Consider the following 27893-nt stretch of genomic DNA (forward strand, 5'->3'; position numbering starts at 1 on the left):
ACAAACCTACGTATTTCCAAGTACCTCTACCGGTGACATAGAGGTCCCTGCATTTCTGGGTCTGGAAGGTTTGAGGGAGGGAAAAGGTTTCCTAAATCACATAGACCATAATAAACCAGTGAACCAGGGGCAGTCCTGTACATAAACTGTTGGGAATGAACTGGTGGTCGAACACTGGAGAAGCTGCTTATTTGTTCAAGCAGCAGATGGAGACCCAATTTTCCAATCTCTAAAATTGCTACCAGACCCTAGATTAGTCAATTACCCTTCATTTCACAGCAAGTAGCTATAATAAAATAATCCAAATAAAATTCTTGAATTCAGCTTTCCAGAAGCAAGAGTGTTGGTTTACATACAGATTGAGCAAACCAGAGTGGCTATCCCCTTCATCAGAGACTTTCTAGTGCGACTGAAGCGAAAGAACCAGCCTTGCAATTAGTCACGTAAAACCATAACCAAATTCAGGAGTCAGTACAAAATCTAGCAACCCTATCATTTTTCAAGGTTTTACCAGTTTTTCCAGGCAAGCAGAGAAAGCCTAGGAAATATCCCAAACTAACATGTTCACACTTAGAAAAGTCTGCCTCTTCTACAATGTTTAACCACTGCCAGAGGACCCTTAGACTTACCAACAATATATTCTCTCTTCCTTAAAGAAAGCAAAATCTGTTTTTCTTGCCTTAGACAACTGCAGTCCCACTCCCATATCCGCATCTTCCTCACTTTCCCTTCTACCCATCCCCCCAGATATCCGTAACAGGGGTCACGCTATTTTCATTTTTCTCTCACTTTTCTTTTCCTTCACTGTAGAGCTCTTTAGCCTCACGAGTCAATCAAGCTTGTTTTCTCACCAAATCAAGTAAATAACTGAAGGATGATGTTCCTAATTCAAGATGAGATTATGATGCCTCCGCGCCTACATCCTCAGCAGTCGTATGCTCTTACTTCTAACCTCTCTCACTTTTTCCCAGGTCAATCTCATCAGAGGAACAAAGTCTACCATGAACCTTAGACATCTACACAAACACTCAAATCCAGGATCTGCCCTACCTAGCGGGGTGTGGTAGATACACCGGCTGAAAACACATCCTGTCCCAAAGGCAGGCTTCTCTTCTTGCTGAGTTGACAGCCGGAGGCCACCCCGCTGGCAGAGCCTAGAACCACCGGGGTCAGAGGGTCCACCCACCGAGTCTGTGTCTTGAGGCAGTAGCTCTTTCTGTCTGAGCACTGGCCTTCCTGCCTGGGGGGCAGAATCTATAAAAAGCAACCCGGCTTCCCTTTGCTCTTTTCATCCCTCTACTAGAAGCAACACAGTTCAAAGAAGCACCTAGTCTTGCACAAAGAAAATCGTGCCCCACGTAACTCGTTTCCCGTCACTCTGACACAATAGAGACACTTGACTAAGATGCAGACCTTCCAAAGCACAGGGGCAGGGCAGCGTCTCCACTGAGGTCTCCAGAAGTAACCAACCCAGAGAAGCGGGGTTGCTGGTCCTCCCCAGAGCTGCTCTCTGCAGCCCTCAGGGGCTGGGAAACTCCTTCCAGGAGCCCGTGAGGAGGGCCACCTCCCAGCACTGGCATACTTCTCACTTCCTATACTAGACGTTTTAGAGAAAGCTGTTGATAGACCGTATTCTGCCTGCACACATCAGTTCAGTGTGCTTTATTTCCCTCCGGGCCGCATGCTGGCCGAGAATCACGCGATGAAGAGGCAGCAGTGGGACTTCCAGGCCCTTCGTGGTCGAGATTATGAAAGAAGGGCTTTGACAACGAACGCTCGGGCTGACTGTAATAGTTCTCCTTTTAGGACGTTATTGTTGCCATGTGTTTGCTGCTGTCTGGAGCAATAAAAAAGCTCTGAAATATTTGTCTGTGTCCTTCATGGACTCAGGAGTTTCCATAAGAGAAATCACTTGGAAAATTACAATATTGCTCCAAATAAAATATTAACATAAAAAACCTGTTGAAATGTTGAGCTAAAATACTAAAGAATTATGACCACAGATGTAATTTATGAGGATCTAAGGGCCCCAGCCTCACAAAGGCTATTCCACCCCTGCGAGGCCACGTCTGGGACGGTTCCCCACACAACACAGACCTGCCAGCCACAGAGAACTGGTCTCGGGATCCCCGGATGCTCGGACAGAACAGATCAGGATGACAAGGGAGGGGCGCTCTGTGATTACACCCTGAACAAAAGCACATTTAACAACCAAGAGCAGCCTGCTTACACTTTTATCTATAGAAATTAAAATTATTTCTTTCTTCTGTATGAAAAATATAGGCACTTTTTCCTTCTTCACATCATCCTAACTGTAGATTGATCTCCTCCAGTCGAAGGATTTTGGCCCTGCAACTATAACAAGTTACCAGAAGTAATAATTACCTACAGGAGAGGAGGTTAGTGCAACATTGGTGAAATGAATCATCTTTCGGTAGCTGTGAGTTCTCTTCAAACTTAACCTTAGTGGAAACCTTCTCACTAAGAAAGTCTCCTACAGAAGACATTAACTTGCATTCAGACCCAGGATTTCATCTTTCAAACTGAAGGACAGATTACTGATCCTCAGTACCCGGAAACTGCAGGCGCTCACTAACTGCTGCGCATCAGCACTTAACCACGCGTTCCCCGAGTGGCACTGCCTCTCCTCTGGAACAGAAAACAAGCTCCACGTCTTGAACTTTTAATGATCCCAAGACCTATCACAGTTCAACTCTTTGTTCTAAAATATTATCAACATCAAAGAAGCTGTTATTTTTGCCAAAATTTTAGATTGAGTGAAGTCTCTATAATCAAGGTAGATTATCTATGTTGCCCAAGTTTTGTGTCCTAGGATTCTTGTTGGCATTTCTGTATATACTCTGTTGACATATTTTGTTTACACAAGTAAGGTCTTTGTTTTTCCTAACCCCATGAGAGCTGAAAAAGGAACTTTGGACGTAGCAACTAATTCAGTGTTTACCTGCTTTACTTGTCTGCGAAGTAATATAATCCATTCATACGCCGGAATGGAGAAAAGAGAGGGGGCTAAAAAGGTCAAAAGGAGAAATAGAAGCTATAATGAAGTGCTGTGACATGGAGTATTAATTTTACAGATGAAAATGCTATGGAAGAAAAAGTCCAAGTGTCTTGCCAAGGTTACAAGGCTAAATTAGTGATAGTAGCGGGCTCAGGAGTTAAGAACCCTGCAGTCGAGAGCAGAATGTGGAGGACACGGAAGTGTTTTGTTAATGCTTCCAGAAGTGAACTAAGTGACTCATTTGCAAAAAGCAAGTCTGGCTAGAAGTTAACTTTTCTGTAAAAATGGCAACAACAGGAATCTGCCTGCCTGCACCATAAGGTCTGCATAAAGATAAAGGGGGACAGATAATACATGGAAATGTCCTGCAAACCAAAGGGCACCAGTTGGGGTAGTGCTCCCCCCACCAACCTGCCCCTGCCTAACAGCTCAGGCCTTCTTGCAGCAAAGCCGTTACCTGCTTTCTCTTAGCCACCGATTCACTCGGCGAACGTTTATTGGATGACTGTATGCAGAAATCACTACATGAGGAGCCAGGGCCAACGGTAAAACAAAACAAAAGAATGCTCTCTTCAAAGAGCTTCTAGGGGACTTCCCTGGTGGCGCAGCGGATAAGACTCCGTGCTCCCAATGCAGGGGGCCTGGGTTCAATCCCTGGTCAGGGAATTAGATCCCGCACGCATGCCACAACTAAGAGTTTGCGTGCCGCAACTAAGAAGCCCACGTGCTGCAACTAAGGAGCCCACCTACCGCAACTAAGACCTGGTACAACCAAATAAATAAATAAATATTAAAAAGAAAAAAACAAAAACAAAGAGCTTCTAGGTTAGTCTGAGGAATAGTAGCCTAGGATGCCATGAACCATGGGAGTAAAAGGCTCTCAACCAGGCCCCAGTTCCCAAGACCTCAGCCACCTTCATACAAGGAAGGAAGGAAGGTCTAGCTGTAGCCAGACCACAGGGAACTCAGATGGAATTTTCATCCAGAAACTACTGAAGGATTGCAAAAAGGGACTTAATTAGCCTGAACCTGGTTTACTATTGAATTTGGGAAGAAAAAATGAAATTAAAGTCAACTAGAAGGCTCTAACAACAGACTGTTTGTGAGATGGTAAAGAAGAACCTGTCCAGAGCAACAGCACCAGGAGCAAAATGCTGACGCTCAGAGGGTGGTATCCAGTGAGAACCCTGAGCCAGGGCAGAAACGAGGAAGGGAGAGTGGGCAGCAGGGAAGAGAGAAGAGGAGGGGGAAAGGAGAAGCGTGTACAAAGCACAGACAGAAGAGAAGATGCAGGAAGAAGGTCTCAGTAGAAATTTCTTTTCCTTGAGTGCCTGGTTATTTTCCACTATGTGCTGCTCATTGCCTTCATAAAGTCATTTGTGAGGCTGACTTGTGTGACCTTCCTCCAGAGTGGAATTTTGCTAGCTTCTGTCAGAAACCTAAGGGTTCTAAAAACTTGTGAATGCCTAAAACTAAATCCTGGGCTTGCAGTTTTCTGGACGACCCAGGTGATGTGATTTTTGGATGACAATACACTCGAGGGCCTCCTTGGGGTTACACCTTCTCAGGAGTTTCCCTCCACTCAGCTCTGCTGAGACCAACGCAATTTTCCTGTGGAACCCTCTGGAGGTGGAACTAGGGTTTCCATCTAATTCATCCTAAGCCTAGCGATAGGCCCTTTGATTTCTGTCTCATCACATAAGACTGTCAAACTGAAGTTCCAGCTGGCCAAACAGACAAATGCTCTCAGGATTAAAACAGCCTGAACATGTGGCTTACCTCTCCTACTTTTCCGATAACTGCTTACAATCTTGTTCACTCTTCAATTATTTTAAGGAAATTTAAGATATTCTTTATCCTGTATTTTTAGTTGTTTTCAATAGAAGATTTAATCCAAATAGTCTAGCCTACATATCGCTGGATATAGAACAAAACAATGAATTCAAATCTCTATACACAGAAAGTACTGTAGTGAACTAAGAAAACATCTGGTCCAAAATCTCCTGGAAATAAGAAGGAAACAAGTATAATAAATTCCTATACTCAGAAAAAAAATAAATATTTACAAAACGGAGATTAACATAGTCACTTGATAGTTATAAACAAAATTATTTACCACTAAAAAACAAATTATTTTATTAGGCGAGCCACCAGCAAATAAAGAGAGAGAAAATACTCCTAACAATGTACATCCCAAATATCAAAACATCTCTTACATTTTCAATGCAGCATTCAACCTGAATAAACAATAGATTTTAAAAACTCGTAAGTTTATAAAATGACCTGTTTTACATTGCTTTCTAGGATTTCAATCACAAGCTAGAACAAAAAAATCAAAAATCCTTGTTTCTCTATCTTAATTATAGTGGCATAAAACCCAAAAGTTTTTGGAATAGCATTTTGATTTATACTGATACTAGTTCAAATTAAAACAAATATTTTAAAATATTTGAACTCTTACTATAATGTTTATAATGGCATAAAATAATTTGAACAACTCCTCCACAACCAAAGTGGAATATATACTTTAGAGTATCAAAGAAGGAGTTAGCTGAAGTTTCAAGGTCTCATCACTTATTAGTTCAAACTATCAGCCTAACAGAACTGAAAGGAAAAATGACACTATGTTCATTACGTGATTTAAGTATAAGGCACTGCCACGATAAACATTTGGACATTCCGAGCTTTCATAAAAGCACCCTCAGGTACAATATTAGCATTCATCCCTTTAGGGTGTACGACGTGAGCTGCCTCCGGGGGATTTGTCTCATTTCGTTCTCACCCTACTCTCCACTTGTGAGTTGCCAACTAAATTGCTTCTAGGTTCATAGTATAGGAGACTTCATCATGTTTAGCTGGAATTGCTTACTTTTGAAGTATGCTGATAGAGAGCCCAATGTGCTCTGAAATATCCTCACCAGATGTTTGGATGGATGGGAAACCAACACATATCAAAAGGTGACCCCCAAATACCACTAACTGTATAAATACATCCTCATACATTTAACAAGTTCCGCTGACCAAAACACATTAAAACACCTCAGGGGAACTGAACTTAATTCTTACATTTTTCCATTGCTAGGTATTCAAATTCTATTCAGTTTTCCTTTTTCGCTTTTTTTCCCCCCTTTCACGATCTCCATAAATGTCAAGTCATAATGAGCTACAAGTGCAGTTTAAATACATTTAATATGACTGGACAATGGGACAGTTGGATATCGTTAGCAAAATAGGCTTCACAATCTTGGTCTGAAAACTGGAAGTTTAGTCACTAGAACAAAGAAAATCGTAGACTTATTTGTTTCCACACCAGCCAGGCCAAACCTAGCACAGAATATTTAATTCCAAGCATTATACTTTAGGAACGATAAAGACAAATGGTAGATGCTGGACAGATGAGAATCAGGACAGTCCTGGGACCTTGACCCTGACAGGAAGAGTGGCTCCAGGAAGTGGGCTGTGGCCCCCAGGAGGGAAGGCTGGACCCAGCTGGGGGAGGGGTGTCCCCGCGGGAATAATCGCCCTTCCCAAATTAAGAGAGGAGAAGTGTGACAAAATAATTGGATTTGTTTTGCATGATTCCTAAGGAAAAAACCAGAAACAATGGATGTAAAACCAGCTACAGGGAGAGAGATTCTCAAATAGAACTGTCTGAGGATGAAACCACACTCTCGGGGTACATGTGTGCTTCTCACCGAGTCACCTGAGCACCCCGTGCAGTCAGCCTTGGCTTGCGCTGCTCTCTCAGAACCAGTGCCCTTCTTCTTTTTTTCTTTGCGATACGCAGGCCTCTCACTGCTGTGGCCTCTCCCGTTGTGGAGCACAGGCTCCAGACGCGCAGGCTCAGCGGCCATGGCTCACGGGCCCAGCCGCTCCGCGGCACGTGGGATCCTCCCGGACCGGGGCACGAACCCGTGTCCCCTGCATCGACAGGCGGACTCTCAACCACTGCGCCACCAGGGAAGACCCAGTGCCCTTCTTTGACCACCTGGCGGAATATGGCTTCAATCTTTCTAGCTCAAATGCGGGCCCCTTCTGCAGTTTCCCCTGACACCGCCCTTTCTTCCAAACCGCCATCATCTTTAGAATTAATCGTCCCTCATCCAAGATCACACACACTTTCCGTGTCCTTGTACAAAGGGATCACTCACACTGAAGTGTGGGAGCAGAGAGGGGGGCTCCATCATCATCTTTCTAGGGGGAGGCACCTGGGCAGGGCCTGGCACAGTTTTAGCGCCTGTCATGTTGTCGGCAATAAACGTGTTTTGAAATGCAGAGCAAACACCAGACGCAGACTCAGGCTAGACGCCTTTTTTTAAGACACTGAGAGTCTATAGTTGTAGGAGATGTAGAGACATGGTTCCAGCCTCTTCCCAGTGAACACAGAAGATGTTCTACCACTGATACCCCTATCAGTGACCACGGAAGAAAGAGATTCTACAAATGTTCCCTTAAAATGAAATAGACTCAGAACCTGGTGCATTCCTCTGGAGAGTAGAAACAAAAAGGTCACCAAGAACTCCGTAGGTAGAAGCTGTGAATTTTAGACATTCCAGAAAAAAGAACAACTTTTAATTTAATGGCAATATAAGTGATATTCTAAATGAAGCAGCATGTTTGATGGATAAGGAAAGATATTGGAAGGCTGTCGGGAAATACAGAGAGGTGTGTGTATTAAGCCAATCCTTATGATGATACAAATTTATAGAACAAAAGTTATTTATTATTCCACTTTCTGGGCTGTAGTTTGAACTTGCCCATTGAAACATGCCAAAACTATGAAAGTAGGGCAAGGCAGGAAATCTATAGTCTCACCACCAACTCTGTTTCCAATGTTACCAGTCTTTCCACATGTAACCAAATGGACTGAGAATTAAGTTCAAGCTTATTTAGCCTCTGCTGGCCCTGTCAGGCATTTAGAAATCTCTAATTTAAACAGAAAGTAGGTCTACAAGACCGCAAAACATTTTTTTGTATTTAAAAGACAAAAAAAAAAACCTTGAAAAAATACAAATAAAGACCAAAAACCTGGTTTTCGCATTATGTACTCTAGTTTTTGTAAAATAAGAAAGAAAAAATGATGAGAAAACAAAATCGTAGATTTGTCTTAAAACATAATGTCAACGGTGTTTCATCTGGTCAGGATAGATTCAACTAGTCCCCTAACGAGAAGGAGTAGTTAACGACTATAATAGTACCTATTAGAGATAGTCAGGGAAAAGATCCAAACACGTAAGAACAATGCATGAGAGAGCACTTTAATTATAATGTCCATATAAATGTAAAGTCATTCTGCATGATTCTTCAAATTGAAAGACACGTAAGATTACAGTCACTGAAATGCTGCTTATTATTTTAAAAAGAATTATTTTATAACATTTTCATTCTAAAAATGACACAAAATTGAATGCATATTATGAGTCCATGGAATTCAACAGACTAGAAAGAAAAACATTTAAAAAACACAGTAAAACATACGTTCCAGTGTTAAGATTTTAAATAATTTTTTTTTATTTTTCAAACTTTCTCTGATGTTGCTTTTGTAACTTAAAAACAAGATTTTATTAAAAAAAATTTTTAATGACCTGGTATAATGGGAAAAAAGTGCTTAAGGGAGAAGACATTTCTCAAGAAACAATCCTGTGCTAATTCCCAACGATCTTCTGGCCTAGATAAAGTTCTTCATGATACCTTGTCAACAGGATAATCAAAGACAGGCCCTTTGAGAAAATAGGGAGATTCTAAATTGTCTAACTGACCCTCCCAAGGGGGCTGAAGGCCAACACTGACGCTCATCTCTGGGGAACCTCCTGCTGGATGCACCAAGGGCTCTGCTCAAGTCTGTTCTGTTCAACATACACGTCAGGGAAGTGGACGCAGGCTTGAAAACACACTGAGTGCATTAGAAAGTGACAGAGCTAGAGACTGCAGCTATACTGAACACTGTATCACTGAATAAAGCTTTCAATTTGTTTAATCACTACAGACTGGAAAAATTTAACTTAGATCTATAAGATGGCAACTTAAATCTGAAGCCCTCCAAGAGGTCCAAATATTAAATTATAAAAGTAGGGCAAAAAAAAAAAAAAAAAGTAGGGCAGAGGGAGGGCTTCCCTGGTGGCGCAGTGGTTGGGAGTCCGCCTGCCGACGCGGGGGACGCGGGTTCGTGCCCCGGTCCGGGAGGATCCCACGTGCCGCGGAGCGGCTGGGCCCGTGAGCCATGGCCGCTGAGCCTGCGCGTCCGGAGCCTGTGCTCCGCAACGGGAGAGGCCACAACAGTGAGAGGCCCGTGTACCGCAAAAAAAAAAAAAAAAAAAAGTAGGGCAGGGGGAGACACAGTTAATGGGCCAAACATCTGAGAGAAACTTGGGCATTTTAATTGTCACTCAATAGCACAGTACAACGGCCAATAAAGCAAGTAAGAGTTTAGTCTGCACAGAAGAGAAGATGGTGGCCCTGGGGTGCCATCCGCTTTACTAAATCCACACCTTACAAGGGACATTAATGAAATTAGCACTCAGAGAAAACGGGGCAGATTTAAGGCTATATTCAACATTTTAAGCGTAAGTTATATAAGAAGAGGGGCAGACACCTCGGTGTAGTTTGGTGGTCTGGGCACAGCACGCACCAATGGCACAGAGGATGAAAGAAGCAGATTTGGGTTTAAGACAGTGACGTTTCTGACAAGCCTGCTGAAGACAATTGATCAGCTCAAGGCTGAGTGTCCAGACAGAAGCATACGGAGGAGCTCATACCAGTCAGGGAGGCGACAGCAAAGATTCCTGCACCACGCAAGAGACAAGAAGGACCACCTGTAAAATCCCATGATTCGTTAAGCCAGCTAAGGTACAGTACAGGCACAACTATGCCAACACTGAAGACAGATTTCTGCATGGAATTTTCTCATTAAAACTAAGACAATTGGTCATTTCCCCTGGTTTGGAATTCTGAAGCCGTGGACCAGCTGGCAATGCTCCCTCAAAGCACTGTACTCCAGCTTGACCAGCTTGACAAGGCCGCACGGACGGCCACACGTCGCACAGAGCACGCTTCACCCCGAGGTCCCTTCACCTCAGGCTGCACCTTTCAGGGGCCGCATCACACAGCCGCGGTGTCAGCGCCCTGACGCAAGCACACCTGGTCCTGGCCACGCTGCCACCCTCCGTCAGACAGTGTGTACCGCAGCGGGCATCACAGGTTCACCCAGCATGAAAACAAAAGTCATTGTACAAAGGAAAGAACTCAAATACCCAGCGGGCCACCAATTTGGCATCAACCTCAGCAGATACCGTCACAGGAAGAGTGTCTACAATTCCGTATTTCACTTCACTTAGATTTTGATATGTGCACAAGAGTAAAATACGACACAAACCTATGTCTCAATACATCTAAATGAACTTTTCAATAAGTAAAAAATAAAAGAATTTTAAGTGGTAGGAAAGAATTGTGTCATAGTTTTTAGTTAGAAAAGCTTAGCCTTTCCCAATGGTATGGTACATAAAATAAATGATAATGCCTCTGAAAGTCAGTGGTGTCTTGGATTCAATGAAATACAACGTGTTTCTAGCAAATTTGGTGTGGATTTTAGACTACATAGCCCTTTATTTTTACTCTATCTGTAACAGAATGGAATTCTAGCATTGTGGAGTTGGAAGGAATCTTGGCGGTCACTTGGTCTAACTCAATCTAGTATGTGAATCCTTTCAACAATATATAGTGGATGACAACTTCCAAAGAAGCTGAAAGATTCCCATCAATTGTGGAACCTATCAGAGAAAGCATGCAATCCACAAGAGGATTTCTCAAGCAAATCACATAAAGCACCCCCCAAAAAAGGTCTGACCTAAGAAAATTAAGATTTATGTTCAGTGAAGGACGCCACAAAGTTAGCACAGAAGTGACAAACTGGAATAATGTATTTGCAACATATTTAACTGATAAAAGATTTATAGGAATTCCTATAAATCAGCAATAAAAATGGTAGAAGAACTGAATGGACAAAGAATAGGAAAAGGCATTTCACAGAAAGGAACACCAGGATATCTAATGGCCACATAAAGAGTTCATCCCTGTTATCAATCAGAGATACAGCTATGACATTATATAACTGTCCTCTAATTTACAGGATAAAAGTATAGATTTTAGTATTTAGTAAAGTGGCACAGAAAGTCTATTAAAAAGAATCCCACATGAATCATTTTATAAAGTAAATTTTCATTTTATAGTTTAAAGTGGTAATCCTATTTGTTTTCTAAATTAAGGTTTATACACATCAGCTTGTTTTGAAGCAGCATAATACCTTTACAGAGAAATAAAGTATATTTTATGATTTCCAAATAAATATACAAATATATCTCGTTTCTTTTACTACTAGAATTTCCTTATGTTTTAGAAAACACAACAAACTGGTAAACTTGAGCACAGTTTAAGCACAACCCAGTAGGGGAAATATTCACTGTCTGTTTCACAAATAAAAATCTTAATGTTAACTGATGCAGTGCAAATCACTACATCAATGGTTTGCCATTTTAAGGAAAATGACAGGTTGGGTGACAGGTATTACTAGGTCAAATGCAATGCAAATCACTAAGGACAACATATGGTTAGTTCTAGAAAATATTTCAGTAGGCTCTCACGCTATGAAGGTCGCGTATTGCTCACTGCTTCCAGGACTAAGCAAAAGAAAGGGGGGAAAATCATTCTCACCAGCCTGGGAAAAGTAAAAACATCTTCGACCTGCGTCAAACAAGAGGGTTCCCAATTCAAACAGATGGATATCAGTTCTGAAGTACAGTTATGTCATGAAAATCCCCAGCAAGTCACATGATACTGCCAAAAACGCCAACACCCGCGCGTACTTTAGTTGTGTGTGTACACACATCCAGAGACCACTTCAGTTAGCGAGTGTAGGTTTCATATTTTAAAATGTCCATATATTTAAGAGTCAAAGAGTAAGTTTTTTGTCTTTTTCCAAAAAGACAGCTTCTGAAGAAAGACATATATTGTGTGTATACTGACGGGCAATATGAATCTCCTCCACAGGTTTCATCTTAATGTTACCACGCTGTGCACAATACACAGAAAATAATGCTATTTGAAAGGAAAAGGAAAAGGAAACATAAACTCTGCAAGTCTGCAAGCTGAAGGTACAAATGAGCGAAAGAACTGCAAGCACGTCCAGAAGCCCAGAGGCTGCCCCAGGCCATGGCATGTTGGAGTCTGGAGACTTTGTGTTTTCCTACTTTAGTATCGTATGTAAGTGGACACACAACTCCCCAGAGAATAACGTCTGGCCTATTGTTTCTGAGGGCGAGCAAAACAGATGGTTCTAGTCAAAGTGCTTCCCTAGCCCCCGCCTCACCCGCTATCTGCTGAGGGTGGTGGCGGCGGTGGCCGGAGGGGGATGGACGCTGCTGGGGAGGGAAGGGGGGTTTAAATCAAAACGGACAGGTAGAGCAGTGAGGGGTGGATGGAATGTAAATTATGTTTGGCTTTAGATATCAGAGTTTTAATGTTTTATTAGTAATAAATCCACCTTCTCCCCCCTTAAACTGCTGTCACAACATGTATTAGTGGCCCCTGACAAATGCTTGAAATCTCTGCCATCATTATTACACAGGAAAGGCTTTGAAAGAATTCCAAGCAATCCATCCATGTCGTACTTTGACAAAGCAAGTGAAAGGCAATGGGTAGAGAAGATTTAGCTCTGGAGAAGGAGTAAGAAAGCCTTAACTCTAGCCCTGGTTCTGCCCCTCAAAACCTAGCGGGCGGACCCAAGTCAAGGAGCTGAATTTCTTTGAGATTCAGTTATCTGGTACGTAAAATGAAGGAATTAGATCCTCCAGTTATATAAGAAAGTAGCCAGCGGTCTAGATGGCTAGGGTGGCGACAACAAAAGAACTGTCAAATAGATACAATGTTGCCAATAATTACACTCCATAATTAATTTTCAAGTATTTTCTAATTAGTGCCACAACTTGAAAAGAAAAAAAATCCTTCAACAAGCTACCAAAAGATGAGAAAACACTGTATAAAGCTGATTAAATATTTTCTTATGTTAGTAAAACCAAATAAGCTAGGATGACATCTTTTAAATTACACATAAGTTATTTTAATAATTGCTTTTCAAATAATGAAAATTTAGTCACAAAGAAAGTAATCTATTTAAAAATTTTAAAGCTTTTATTGCAGCTAGCAAAAGACAAGGAACAATCTAAGAATTCGTATGTAACTTATAACTTCAACTAGAAACAAATTCTTAAATACTTATAGTAATTGCACAGAAGAAAGGTGGGGAAAAGTATTTACATGATTATTTGAGTTATACTTACAGAAATCCCTGCACAAAACTTTTAAGATTTCCACAAGTCATAGAAGGAAAAGCTCAGAGTAATTATTTTAGGAATGACCTAATTGGGGTTAAAATATTAATAAGACAGATAATAAGCTTCAAAAACCAACCTAAAAACAAGTTTGCCACCTCGAACACATGAAACGTCACTAAATGGAAAAGGAATCTGGATGACTTAAAAATAATTGAACCTCTGCTAGTTATAATGTTGGAATCTTTCACTTGGGAATACAATAAATACAATCACAGCTAAGAAGAAAAGACGTGTTTTTGTTAGTATGAGCCATCTTTCTCTGACATTTATAAACCCTAGGAATAAATGACAGTTCCTTTTCAAATAAAATATGAACAACAACAAAAAAGTCTTGGAAATTAAAACATTTAATTTTGTTTTTTTCTGCCAGATGATGAATTCAGGCTGTGCTAGTAAAATTATAATGTTGGCTTTTAAAAATATATTTTCTAAGCTTTCACTTTTTGTTTTCTAAAATCATTGTCTATATTTAACCACGACATTTCTCATTATAAACTCGCACTTAGCGTATATTTAGTAGAGTTGCCAATACGGATGTGACAAACTCATTATCCCACAAATCAAACATCTAGTTTCTACTCTTCTGCATTACATTTTAAAAGGTAGAAGTCTACTCTAGATTAGGATTTCAAATATTTCTTGAGAAAACCATTTATACTAAAATCTGTCCACTGATTCTTCCCTAAAAGTATGGTTTTGAAAAGAGACTGAACTTTTCATCCTTAGCTTTTATTACACTTACGTTTACATTAGATAAGACATACAATTTACATTGATAAGCATAACACTACTGCAAAAAACAAATCATATCATCATTGAATTTTAGGGTGGAAGAGATCTCAGAGAGCAGCTGACCTAACCCTTCCTTCCCAAAGCCTCACCCCCCATTTTACAGATGTGGAAACTGAGGCCCAGAGAAGCTGCACGTTTCATTCATGAGTTTTGCTTTGCAAGACTAAAAAGGCTCTGGCTAGTCTAATTCCTTCTATTTCTTCTCATGAAGAAAAAATATCCTGTGCTAGTATTTAGAATGCTGTACATTTCAATATACTGATCACACACACAAGATCAATGAGGCTTAAATCATAAAATAATTATATAATTAAAACTGGGTTAAATAAATACATATCTATAAATTTTTCAATATAGTGAAATCCTTAGTTATCTTTTAGATTTATCACAAATTTCTAAGAGATAAACAACTCACAAATTTTCAGACATTAGCCACATTTAAATATGTGTTTTCTTAATGTCTTAATTGTTCCAACAGTCAATATTTTCATCATTATAGCGATGTTTCATGAACATATCTGTACACGCAACAAACTATCTTACTTAATTTTATGAAGCTCTGTTCATAAAGGTCTAAAACCACGATACAATTTAAGTAAAGTACAGACTATTCATAAGGGATCTGACAGGTGACAACACAACATATGTCTTTAGTTTAACACAGATGGAAGACTGCAAATAAGAAGTCAATAACAGCAACAAAATCTGCATGACCGAGAAATCATGATACTACAGAGCGCGTCAGGTCACAGAGCGAATATTAAACAAACAAACATGTGATTGGAACACTACACGAATGTCGTGTGCTAACACCTGGAATTAAGATCTACTGCAGTGGAGAAAATGAGGTGCCCCTGAAAGTAAAGGTAAGCATTAAATCTCTGCACTTCGTTGCTGTTTTACACGGAGAAGTGTAATTCTTATCTCATTAAAAATTCTCATTTGTATTAGTAATTGCAAGACAATGAGTAAGCTGAGTCAAAACTCTTTGTAAACTTATATTTTATTATTAAAGAAGACAAAATTAACCTGCAATGTTTCTATTAAATATTTCATGAGCATATGAGCTGACATTGAGTTTTTTTTTTAATGTGACACTGTTCGTGTCAAAATTTTACTGAAATGTTTTTACTGAAAGCGCTAAATGTAATTTATGCTATATTGTAAAGAACGAATTTTCACGGTTTGCAATTTAAAATCTTTGACCAGATAACTGCGAAACCAAGATATTTATGTTGTCAGTTAAAATACATCTTTTCCCAAATGATATATCTATAAATTCCTTCAGAATTAGGATGGCAGGACACATAGGAAAAAAAGAAAAAGAAAATTCAACGAAGCTTGTCAAAAGAGAAAACTTGAGAAAAAAATGACAAGCTAATATTTCACACTTTAGAGCCTTTTTAAACTGGGTTTTATGGACTAGTGTCTGGACCCTGTGCCAGTAAAGCTGCAGCACCAAGACTCATCAACATAGAAGATGCTCAGCTTGGAAGCAGGATCCTCAAGAGGAAACCGAGAGAATGCAGCAGGCAGAGAGACAGAGAGCTAGAGACACCAAATCCACGTGGAATCATTCCCCAAAGAATACAAGCGACCGGCAATACAATTACGAACGTAAGTAAGTGTTCAATCCAAAAATACAGATGCAACCTGTAAAAAAGAAAAAAGGAATTTTTAAAAGGATAAATTTGGGGCCAAAGTTGGACTTCAGGCATTTATAGGAAATTAACTAAATTTTCCACTGATTATTACTACTTCACGAAAAACAATGGTCACACGAGAAAGTAGGCTTTGGGGTCACAGTCCCTCCTGTCTAACATACAAATAATTTTAGAATATTTCCATATTTTAAAACATTTTTATCAAATTTTTTTAAAGCACAATTTGGGCATAGTTAGAATGAAAAGCTAAGAATTAAAAGAACAAATTTTTTGACAGTATAATCCTAAATAATAGAGTGTACTCTAATTTACTGATCAACTAGAATGCTACCTAACTAATTACATGGAAGGTAACACAATTAAAAAAAAGAAATACTCAAGAGAAGCATTACATAAGCTATCATTATATTATAGTACAAATTTTCAAATATCTAAGATTTTGTAAGATTCATTTTACAAATGTAAAGCCATCGCAAATCACAATTAGTTACAAGATGCCAATAAGATCTTGACAGACCTCTATGACTCGCATAAAATCTGTTTCTCAGGTTTAAAGTGCATCAAAAATTATTTATAAAGTGCATCCTTCCTAAAATCCATTTAAAAGGTTGTAAGCAAACTGAAAATGTTTTAATTATTCTACATTTAATTACTTATGTAAAATAGTCACAACATTTTATCAAGGAAAACTGATGTGCTGATGCTAACATGAAGAAAATCAGTAGATTAGTTTGAAAACAATGTCCTTCTGTGAAATTTGCCTACTCTAGACATGATTCTTTCAAATCAAGCAGTTGGAGGAAGTGGTGTTGCAATATTGTCCTTTTTTTTTGAAAAAGGTCACATAAATAATCTGCAACGTACTCTTCCACTAAGAAAAAGCGCATGGTCTAAATCTAATGATGACCAAAGAGGGACAAAAAGTATAAAAGAGAAAGTATACAGGCACCTGCAAAACATACTATGTTCTGGCTAAAAGTTGTTTTCAAACAGCACATGTCAACCTAAAACAAATGATATATATTTCATTCTAAATCTAAAACACATATAATTGATATTTTGATAATGCTGTATGAAGAAATTTATATATAATTGTCACTAATTCAAACAACATAGGCTTTGATTTTAAGAACTATATGATGGTGAAAGTTCATCTTATAAAATGCCGTTTAATTAATTAAATTGAAAGCTCACAAAATTATAAAATAATTACATGTTTAGGATCAAAGTCAAATTTGGATTATTTCAAACCTTTCTTAGTTCTTGTATTTACACAGCCCACACTACTAAAAAAATGAGAGTAACACAGACCTAGCTGTGCAGACAAACTGAGGTTAACGCAATAGCTTACTTAAACCAGAGAAACAGCACACGTGTAAGTATGTATCTTCTTTTCTACTGATCTGTGACAGGGCAGACCCACTCCATCACTAACAAGTAACCCACGGCAGCAGGGATATGTCTTCTGCCTCGTTAAGTGACACCGAGGCCCAGGGCAGCGGTGGGACTGGCCCTGGCAGCCCCGGCCCTTCCCGCAGTGCAGCAGCTACAGTCAAGTAAGCCTTTGTGAAGTCTGAGAAATAAATAATATTCGGTGTTATTTTTTGAACCCAGAAATGAGGTAAGGGGCTGTTAAGATATCAAATTTACTAAGAAAATAATTATGTGAGAAATAAGTTGCTGTCACAGGAGAGACTTGCCAGGCGCTACATCTGAGCAAGTGGTTAGACACACCTTTGGAATCAGTTTTGTGACACAGAGGCTGGTCTGCGGTACTAAAGCGCGTGAGAGCAGATCGGAAGAAGCCGAAGAGCAGGGGAGCGTCTTCCTGAACAGCCGCAGCATCACCTCGAGGAAGTAAGAAGCCTTAGGAGGCTCCCAAGGAGTAGATGCTGACCTGATCCTCCGGTTCAGGACACGCTACAAACTGCTCTTGTATAACCTGCTTCCATACCTCACGTTTCTAATAAACATGATTTTACTTTATTAGATCCTCATGCCTGTGCTCTCACCAAATCCAAACCTGAAACTTGAAAACTACCTTGGATATTTGCGGGCAGCCACAGAAGGGCCCTCAGAAGCAGACGCATATTAAATATTAATTATAATGACGACTGCCACCTTTTATGGTGATGATGTCATTATTTAGGAATGCTAATTAAGACATTAAATGACTTGCTAATTGCAAACGCATTCTGAAGGAATCTCTTTGTCCTTGTGCGTTGAATAGCAAATCCAGTGTGGGGACCAGACCATAACAGACCGCAGTTCTATTTTCTAAAATGCTGACATTTGAGCAAATGTTCCCATGGAATGTTTGCCTGCTTCGTGGACTGACATTTCCTCCTGGTAACTGGCTTAAGTGAGAAGGCGGCGTCCAGGCCAAGCCCCACAGCCTGCAGGCAGCGGGCCATCACTCGCCGCCGCAACTGTGTCCGGTTTCTCTTTTGCTTCCCCCTTGCCCCTCCGCCCCCCGGCCCTCTGTCGCCTCTGGATTTTGACACGCATATTATCTTAGCTGATTTCTATCATCTTACGGGACTGGGTGACATACCTTCAAAGATTAAGCTTTCCCACCTGGGATTTGTCCAGAAATTCAGTGTATTACAGCTTCTCACAGCCTTCTTCATTCTCCTACACCCTTGTGTTATCAACAGTGGCTTTCTTTCCTATTTTATGTTTAACTACAGGACACAGGCGGCCACGCTGATAGAAGTCGGTTTACACTGTCACTCATCTCTGTTCTAACTGCCAGGCTGACTTCCGCCGTCTGTAACGCTCTGCTGCCATCTATACGTAGAAAAGGGCACAACGCTCTTCCACCCCCCCCCACACCCCGAAACTCCCCCTGTTCCAAAAAGAATCCCGTCTCTGATGACAAGGGAAGCTTCAGGAGTAATTTGCTTCCCCACAAAAAAGCTTCCCTGGAAGCTTAGAAGGAATTTCTATTTATTTATCTGTGAAGCAACTTTCGGAAAAGTACTGAAGATGCATTATTTAACATAAACCAAAACCAACAGTCCATCATTGCTGTTGATAAATTTTAGCGAATATGGCCACTTCTACGGAGTTATGATTGAAAAAGAAGAGGCAACAAGAAGTTAAAGTTTTAAGTCACTTAAATAATTACAATAAAAATAATTTTGCAAAACTGCAATCTAAATATCTTGCCAAATATGATCAAATGATCACTTTCATAATATTTAATATAAAGTAAATGTAAAGAAACCAGATTAAAAAAAAATCTACTCACATTATGTAAACTACCAAAAACTCAAATACTGTGGTTTGATAATCACCTAGTCTCTGTCAAATGCCCAAATGCTGCCTTTCTAGGGAAGACAGAGAAACGTGTCAGAACCCTAGAGCCCTCAGCCTTCCCTGTGGTGCAGATTACGCTGAACCGTGCGGACAAATGTCAGCGTCAAAAAAGCACACAAACAAGAAAAACACTCCGGGGTGGGCCATACAGGAACCTTAAGCAAAACAAACCAAAACCACAGAAAACCTTTCCTCTTTCCTCTGCTAAAACCGCTGAAGAATAATTAATAATTAATCTACTTGGTAAAGGCAGAGATCGATATTTCCAACCTGGACTAATCAGGTGTGTCAACAGTCCTAGAGAACACTCCTTAAAGGTTTATTTTGTCAACACTACTAATTTCTAAAAGACTTTTTACTGTTAAAATAACTGGCACCAATGAGATGTACGGGGGTGGGAGGGGAAAGGACTCGGGAGAGGCTGTACCCTGATATAGCGAACAAAATGCAGAGTGCACCCTGGGTGCTCCCCTCCACCGACCCGCCATACACAGAAAGTTCAGGACTGCTATCAGTGCAACGCTTGCCACCCAGCAAACACCCTATTTTAATCATCGACACTATGACTGTATACAAGTTGAGCTCATCAATGAAAATTCAACATTTTCTAAGGAACTGTCAGTCCAAGTGATTCTAATGACAAACTTAACATAGTTTAACAAGCCAAACCAAGCCTTTATGCATATTTATTTATAAATAGAGCAAATTTAAATTCATCATGAATGATTTTTTAATTAACATCCCTAAACAACATATACTTCATGTGAATATTACTAGAAGGCTATCATAATGAAACCTACTAATCTTTGATGCTAGACATTTTTCAAAACTGGAAATCTAAATTAAATAAATCTTCATACAATTTACTATTTGCTGGCACTGATAAGGTATCCAATTAATGATTTACAGTAGAAATATATAAAAAAGATATTACCCATTAAATTTCTTTGAAATAGAAAAGGTTCCACTTTATCTTACTATATGTACCAACTTCAAGGATCCAACTTTAACAAAGAGAATTCTATAAATTCCATTTGTACTAAAAGGATAAAGTAGAAATCTTGTTTGATACCAAGCTCTATGTGAGGTTTTAAAGGAACAGTTAAGTTTAAATTCTTAGTTTTACTACTCTTCTTTTTGCGGGGAGGGGGACAGATCCATTATCTATGGTATTAAACTAGGTATTATTTATGTCTACATCTTAATTTATGCAAATTATGTACTCTAATCTAATGGGGAATCCAAAAGCAGTTCTCCACTCATCAATAAAAGTCCAAAACAAAATGTTTCACTCATAGTACCTTCACTGACTTACTACCGGTTTACTATTTGTGTTTATAGATACGTCTAGAAATTAATGTTAAGATAAACATGTACATTTAGCTATTTGCATTAATTTTGGTTTAATTGTGCAAAGCTAAAATAATACTTTGGATTTTATTTAGTAAACAAGTCACTATTGTAAGCGAATTAAGAGTACCAAACCCAACAAACACATCTTTGTGTGGTCCACTAATTATAAGAAAAATTCCAAACACTATTAGCTGTTATTAAAATCACAATACCACCTAGAGCTAATAAAACAGAACAATCTGTTTGAACAGGAGAGGAGAGCTTTCATAGTGTTCTCTCTCATATAAATTCTTAATGGAGTAGGAAGGACTTTTAAGTGGCTTTAAATTTGAATTCGACTGCTCAAATCTGTAACAGGCTTCCAAGGAGAATCTGAGCGGATGACACACAGGGACCCGCCCGCAGTGTGCCCGTCCGGCTCGACCCTCATGAATAGAAGATAAAGACGCTCAGTGTCTTCCTAAGAACCACAGGAACCCATCAGCCATGTTCACATTGGTGGGGTTCATGCACCACCAGCACAAAAATGAAATCGTAAAGTGAAAAGGGCTTTTTCTGTGTGCTGCAGCTTCACCTTGTAACAAACCAAAGAGGTTTGCAAATGTATTAAATATCACAGGGACTGAGCCGCACAGGTGACGAACAGGATCCATCAGAAAGGGATGAAGACTGGAGAACGAAGGCAGCAAAACACAACTTCACTGGAGCCCAGGGGTGCCCAGGCCACCGCTCTGCTCACCTGACCCTCCACCCCTGTCGAGCTCATCACTTTGCCAGAAACACACCCTGCATGTAGTCCATGTGGACGCCAGGCCTACCTGCAAACACACCGCAACCATCCTCGGGTTCTAACAGCCACACTCACTGCTCTTTACCAAGTAAAGCCCTCCTGCCCGGGAGGTACCTTCACAACTTCAATGTTAACAAGTTGGTAACACACTAGAGTGATTTTATGTTGCTCTAAGCACATGTGAGAATTATATACGAATATATAAAAATTAATTTTAGACCTCATAAAATACATAAGGCTGTATCAATTTACACATCTACCAAGCAAAACAAGTTATCTTCAGAGACCCAATATGGAGTTATATTTTGCGTATGCTAAAATGTGGACAAAAATGTATTTGCAGTATTAAAGCAGAAGCATTTATTTTTCAATCTTAGAAAATAGGTTAATTGACAGTAAACTGATTTGGCAATTTTTTGTTTGTTTGATTTAGTATACTAATAAGAACAAATGACTTTTTCTAGTTATCAGGCTACTGGTTCTTCCGATCCCATAGGAGCAAGTGTCGTTGGCCTCCCGTAGCCTTTAGGGAAACGCACACAGTGGCACAGCGCTCAATATAAGAGCCACGCATCGAATTGAACTACCGTGACCGAAAAGGCTGTGGTTATCCCTGAGGAGTCAGTCCTCTGGGTTTCGTTTTAGCATCGCTGACAGGCTACCATCACACCCTGCGGGGCTGGATTTGGGGGCCTTCCAGCTATGCAAACACTGGTCCTTTGGGTTCGTCCTAACCGGGTCCCTCCAGAAAGAAAACACAAAGCTCTTAACTCAGACCTCCTGCACTGTGGTCAGTGGCGGGAGTGACAAGAGAGGTGAGCCTGGGCCCACCAGGGTCCTGTGCTGCCTGCCCCGCTCTGCCCTGGTCTTCTCAGACCAGCCCTCTGACAGGTACAAGGCACTGTCTGACAAGGTCCCGTCTGGCCTCCCCCATCACCAAATGCAGGTTCCGGGCGGCACTCTGTGAAACAGGGGCTGGGCAGGCTCATCGACCTCTTCCACCTCAGAATTCTGTGGCCCATTTAGTAAAAAACAAGGGTCTGAAACATCGTTTTTCTCTTCCTAATATGCCATAACAAGTGAACATTTCAGCGGCAGGAACTACGGACATCTGAATGAGGAAGACATTCTTGCACAGAGTTCCCAGCAGCAGTGTGGCAAAGGGCAGGCCCCCCATGGGCAGCAGCAACGGTGCCCTGCAGCCACTCGCTGCCACCTTGGCCTCACGTCAGCCTCTGCGAGGAGCAGAGAGCACCTGGATCAGAGGGTAGAGCAGCCCACGTGCACCCCTGACCCCCGGCGGCACTGCCGCCCTTGAGCTGGACTGGCCCCCTTCCCAGGGGGGTGACTGCTGCGCACAGGACGGTAGGAGGGCCTTACTGAGGAGCTGACACCTGAGCACAGGCAGGGAGCAGTTAGAGACCAAGATCATGAATATCAAGGACAGAGCAGCACCATGGAAGCAAGGGCAGAGGCCCACAGGGAAGCATGTCTTGGGACCCGCAAGACGAGGTGCCCACCCGTTTCACAGGTGACGAATGGGGCCTGCAGGTGACGCGAGCTGAAGCCAGCAGCGCGGGGCCTGGGCTCTGGGCTGGGCCTGGGTCTGCGTCCTGGGCATCCTGACGTGGGAGGTCCTGCCTGTGCTCCAGTGCCCACGGACACCTCCTTCCCTCTGGCCCCAGGACACAGGCTTCTGCTCTGAAGCTCTTGCACACAGCACTTTGCACACGTGAGCTGCCGCATAGAGTGCAGGGGGCACGACGGGCTCCGGTGCAACCAGGTGGGAAGGGCTGGGCCTGGCCCAGCCTGAGGTCGCCCTGACAGCCCCTCCCCGACGGCGAGAACCATGCCCCTGGCCCCTCCTCACTGCCCTGCTCTTCTCACACTCCCTGCTGGCTGGCCAGGCTCCGAAATAAATACGTGGGGAGCAAGGCCCAGGAGAACAGCCCTCCATGCTGTCTGTGGGTCCCGACCCTCCTGCACCTGCACAGCAAAGCTACACTGGTGCTCCTGTTCTGTTCCAGAACTGGGTGAGTCAGGCACGAAGTACACGTCCCCCCAGGCACCTGCCCTGCCCCGTAACGCAGTCGTCCCAGTGTACCCCGTCACCCCCTGGTTAGAGCAGCCCCAGGAGGTGTGGGCTTCCTCCCCATAAATAGGAGACAAATGGCGGGGGGGCTAGGAGCAGCCAGGAAAAGGCCACTGGAGAGGGCACTTCTGTCTCAGGAGATTACACTGCACGGTCCCCTCCCCGGGGCCCGTTTCTCCCCCAGCTTCACCCCCTGCACTGGCTTCTCTGACTCCCGGATGCTGAGGCGCTGCCTGGCCACCCCGCCAGCCACTTGGCTCACAATCAGCTCCGCTTCCTGCCCTGCCTCCTGGGCTGGAAGCCCCACCAGGAAGACAATTAGACTCGGCCCCTCTGCTCCCAATACTCAGATCCGCTAGCCGGTCCCGCACAGCTGGACAAGGAAATCCTGCCCCGCACGCCGCCTGCCCCAGGTACCTTCTGGGCACGTAGGCCTCCTGGCTGTCGTGAGACAAAATCAAACAAATGACCCACAGAGAGTCGAAAAGGAGATAATGAAGATAATTCAAGAGTTAGAAAACAAATGACACGGAGGGAGTTATTCAGTTTCAATGACAGAAAGTCAAAGAAAGACTTAATAACGGTCTTGAACACTGAGAAGGGATTTGAAAATCGTTCTCAAAACTAAAAAAAGAAGAGCAAATGACTTTGTGTCTCCACAAAAGACACAAGGAAAAGAAAAAAGCTTCAGGAGAAACTTAGGTATGTGGGGAAAGTTCTTAAGGTGAGGACTATTTTACATGAGAATTATTGCCAATGGAGACCATCATTTTCTTCGATGGTCCTTAGAACAAGCTGCCGAATACGCGGGTCTGAGTTTTGATCCTGGATCGGCCGGTCGCCCGACATGTGACTCAGAGCAGCAGGTGGCTTCACTCATAAAATGAGAATCATATTAAATTATTTCTAAGGTTCCTTTTAGCTCTAACATTTCATGATTGCATCATTTTCATTTTTAAAAAATAATCAAGGCAATTCCAACATGACATTGTGAGACCAAAGGGTCATACTGGGCTAGATTTCCTGTAGGCAGATCTCGTCCAACAGCATGACTTCAAGAATGAAGTATGATTATCAAAGAAGCTGTGAGGAATGGTGGAAAACTCCAAAGTCATGACAGTAATGAATGCTGAACAGATAAGAAATTTCAGACAGAAATTAATGAAAAATATTATTTACACAGTAAAAATTTTAAAAGAACAATAAAGCAGGCTCCTAAAACATTTCCTCATCAAAATGGGCAGGACTATGTATACTGGATAATTTGTTCCTACTTGGGTGATGTCACCACGCTAGGTTTAACTACTTTTAATAACTAGTACATTTCAGTCGTCTCTCACTTTCTCCTACATAAGATCAAATCAGCCTCTCAATGACCTACACTTCATGAGTCATAATTTTTCTGTTTATGATTCAGAAAAATGTCTTCAGTCAGTATTTCCCAGACTGCTGTGGGTTTATTCCAAGAACCAATTTCATCTTCATTGGTTTCCTACAGGAAACCAGACCAACTTCCTATTATTTTATTTTCCTTACTTTTAGCATACCATAGCCCACATCAAATTAACTGGAAGTGAGAGTGATAGAAGGCTCTATTCTGCACAAAGAGAGGCCAACACAAACAATGCCCGGTCTAGAAGTCACGGATTCAAAATGAAATGCAACGTGCGCTAATATTAGAGCTTTCTTTCAAAAGAGCTCCAAACCAAATAAGAAGAGACACATTGTAATTAACTTCTTACAAACATTGCACTGTCAGAAAGAACTTTTGTTTAAAAAGTACTGTCTATGAATACAATAAATGCTACAAAGCTGATTAATACAGAGAAATTAATTATAAGGAACAAAATACGTGTTTTCCATCCTAACCCCCTCACAAGCTGCTGGGAGAACAGGTAGGCAGCTGAAGGCCAACACACAGAGCTGTGGAGAGGTGGGCAGGGGCACAGCTACGCCCCCCGAGCCAGCCGCAGTCTGCTGTCACCAGCTGTCCTTCCCAGCCAGCCCCTCCCCACACCCACTCTTTCCACCGCTAAGAACCCATCTGACATCAGGCCGCACAGGAAGAGGGGCATGGGACACGGGCTTTCCAAAGACACTCTGACGGTGGCTTGCACTCACGCTGCTCCTCAAGAACACTAGGAGTACCCGGGAAGTATGCGTTCTCACTGACTACACGCTGCTCGGAAAAAGAGTTCTGAATGTGGAGAATTCTGGTATAAACATGTATCAGATTCTTCTTAGATTCTTTCCACTCTCAGCTTTACAAGCTCACATAGTCATTAGCTGGCAAGGAATTTATACCAAATTCAAAAGCTGATGCATTGAAGGAAGAATGCATTTAAGGCGCATATTACACACAGATAAACAAGAAACCAGAAACATTAGCACAGCGGTTCTCAAACTGAAGCCCCCACACCAGGGTCAGCATCTCCTGGACACATCCTGGGAAAGGAAGACCTCATGAATCAGACAGGCTGCTGGGCAAGGCAGGACTTTCCCAGGAAAGAATCCACTCAATTTACAACCCTCCGTAACCCTTGACTTCTACGCCCCTCGCCTTCCGGATAATTCCTCCACCGCATCGCTAAAGTGCTCTCCCTAAAAGCCCCAAACCACCCCCACCCTAACCACAGAGGCCACGACGCCCGCCTGCTCGTCACTCCTGCGCACGCCTCTGAAGCCCTAGCGCGGCAGACACACCTCCTGCCTGAACCGCCTGGTCTCTAGGCTCCCTCACACAATTCCACCCTCCTGCCTCTTTGACCCCACCTCCCTGTCACCCATGACGCCCCTCGCAAACGCTCCCAGGCCCCAAGGCTCCAGCTTCATCCACTCCTCTGTTTTCATCTGCTGCCTTGGCTTCGGCCTCTCAAGAACTCCCAGGACTGAACTCCAAATCTCTCTCAAACCTCACAGCATACCTTCGATTGCCTTTGACCTGCATTACCTGAATGTCCTTCCAGTACCGCTGGTAGGACGAGTCCAAGAGGGAGCCTCTCACACGCACCCCCAACTCAGCAGTCCCTCCTCGGACACCTGCTTCTAGCACCGGGACCATCAGTCATCTGGCCCCAGTGCCCTGGAGCAGCGCTTCCCTTCCTCCCCAGCCCCGTATCTTGTCGGCAGAGGGTCAGCCCTACAGGCCTCCTGTTCCATCCTCCTCATGCCCACTTCGACTGCCACCACCTTCACCCAACAACTTCTTACTCTTCTGAAGCCCCACCTGTAGACTCACCTCTGAATCTATTTGTCTCCTGTTCAAAAACAAGACCAGGATGCCCACCCTCACCACTTTCATTCAACATAAGTCCCATAAGCCACAGCAATCAAAGAAGGAAAAGAAATAAAAGGAATCCGAATTGGAAATGAACAAGTAAAACAATCACTGTCTGCCAATGTCATGATGCTATACCTAGAAAATCCTAAAGATGCTACCAGAAAACTACCAGAGCTTGTCAATGAATTCAGTGAAGTTGCTGGATACAAAATTACTACACAGAAATCTGTTGCATTTCTGTACACGAACAATGAAAGATCAGAAAGAGAAATTAAGGAAACAATCCCATTTACTATCACACCAAAGAAATACCTAGGAATGAACCTACCTAAGGAGGCAAAAGACCTGTACTCTGAAAACTATATGATAGTGGTGAAAGAAACCGAAGACGACACAAACAAATGGAAAGATATACCATGTTCTTGGATTGGAAGAATCAATATTGTCCAAATGGCTAGACTATCCAAGGCAATCTACACATTCAATGCAGTCCCTAACAAATTACCAATGGCATTTTTCAAAGAACTGAAAAAAAATTTTTTTAATTTGTATGGAAACACAAAAGACCCCGAATAGCCACAGCAATCTTGAGAAACAAGAACAGAGCTGGAAGAATCTCATTGAGCAAAAGATGCTAAACATCACTAAATATTAGAGATGCAAACACCCGTCAGAATGGCCATCATCAAAAAGTCTACAAATAATAAACGCTGGAGAGGGTGTGGAGAAAAAGGAACCCTCCTACACTGTCATGGGAATGTAAACTGGTGCAGCCACTATGCAGAACAGTATGGAGGTTCCTTAAAAAACTAAAAAGAGGGTTATCACATGATCCAGCAATCCCACTCCTGGACATATAACCGGAAAAGACAAAAACTCTAATTTGAAAAGATACATGCAACCCCGATGTTCGCTGCAGCACTATTTGCAATAGTCAAGACATGGAATCAACCTAAGTGTCCATCGACAGATAAATGGATAATGAAGATGTGGTACATATATACAATGGAATATCACTTAGCCATAAAAGAGAGAAATAATGCCATCTGCAGCAACATGGATGGTCCTAGAGATTACCATATTAAGTGAAGATGGCCAAAGACAAATATCATATGATATCACTTACACGTGGAATCTAAAAAAATGATACAAATAAACTTATTTACAAAAAAATAGACTCACAGACACAGAAAACAA

At 41.8% G+C, this 27893-nt stretch overlaps 1 protein-coding gene and 1 long non-coding RNA gene across 3 annotated transcripts in view; both read right to left on the bottom strand.

The window, feature by feature from the left end:
- The window catches only part of GMDS (GDP-mannose 4,6-dehydratase), a 480820-nt gene that overhangs the window by 360825 nt on the left and 92102 nt on the right, over positions 1-27893 (bottom strand). The window lies entirely within an intron of this gene.
- Positions 13211-18554, bottom strand: LOC132432882 (uncharacterized). Its single transcript, XR_009521024.1, has 3 exons — positions 18415-18554; positions 17212-17433; positions 13211-15849 (listed from the first exon to the last, which is right to left on the bottom strand). It is a non-coding gene; the product is annotated as an uncharacterized lncRNA (long non-coding RNA).

The sequence above is a fragment of the Delphinus delphis genome, chromosome 10 (genome assembly GCF_949987515.2).
Source record: "Delphinus delphis chromosome 10, mDelDel1.2, whole genome shotgun sequence".
NCBI lineage: Eukaryota > Metazoa > Chordata > Mammalia > Artiodactyla > Delphinidae > Delphinus > Delphinus delphis.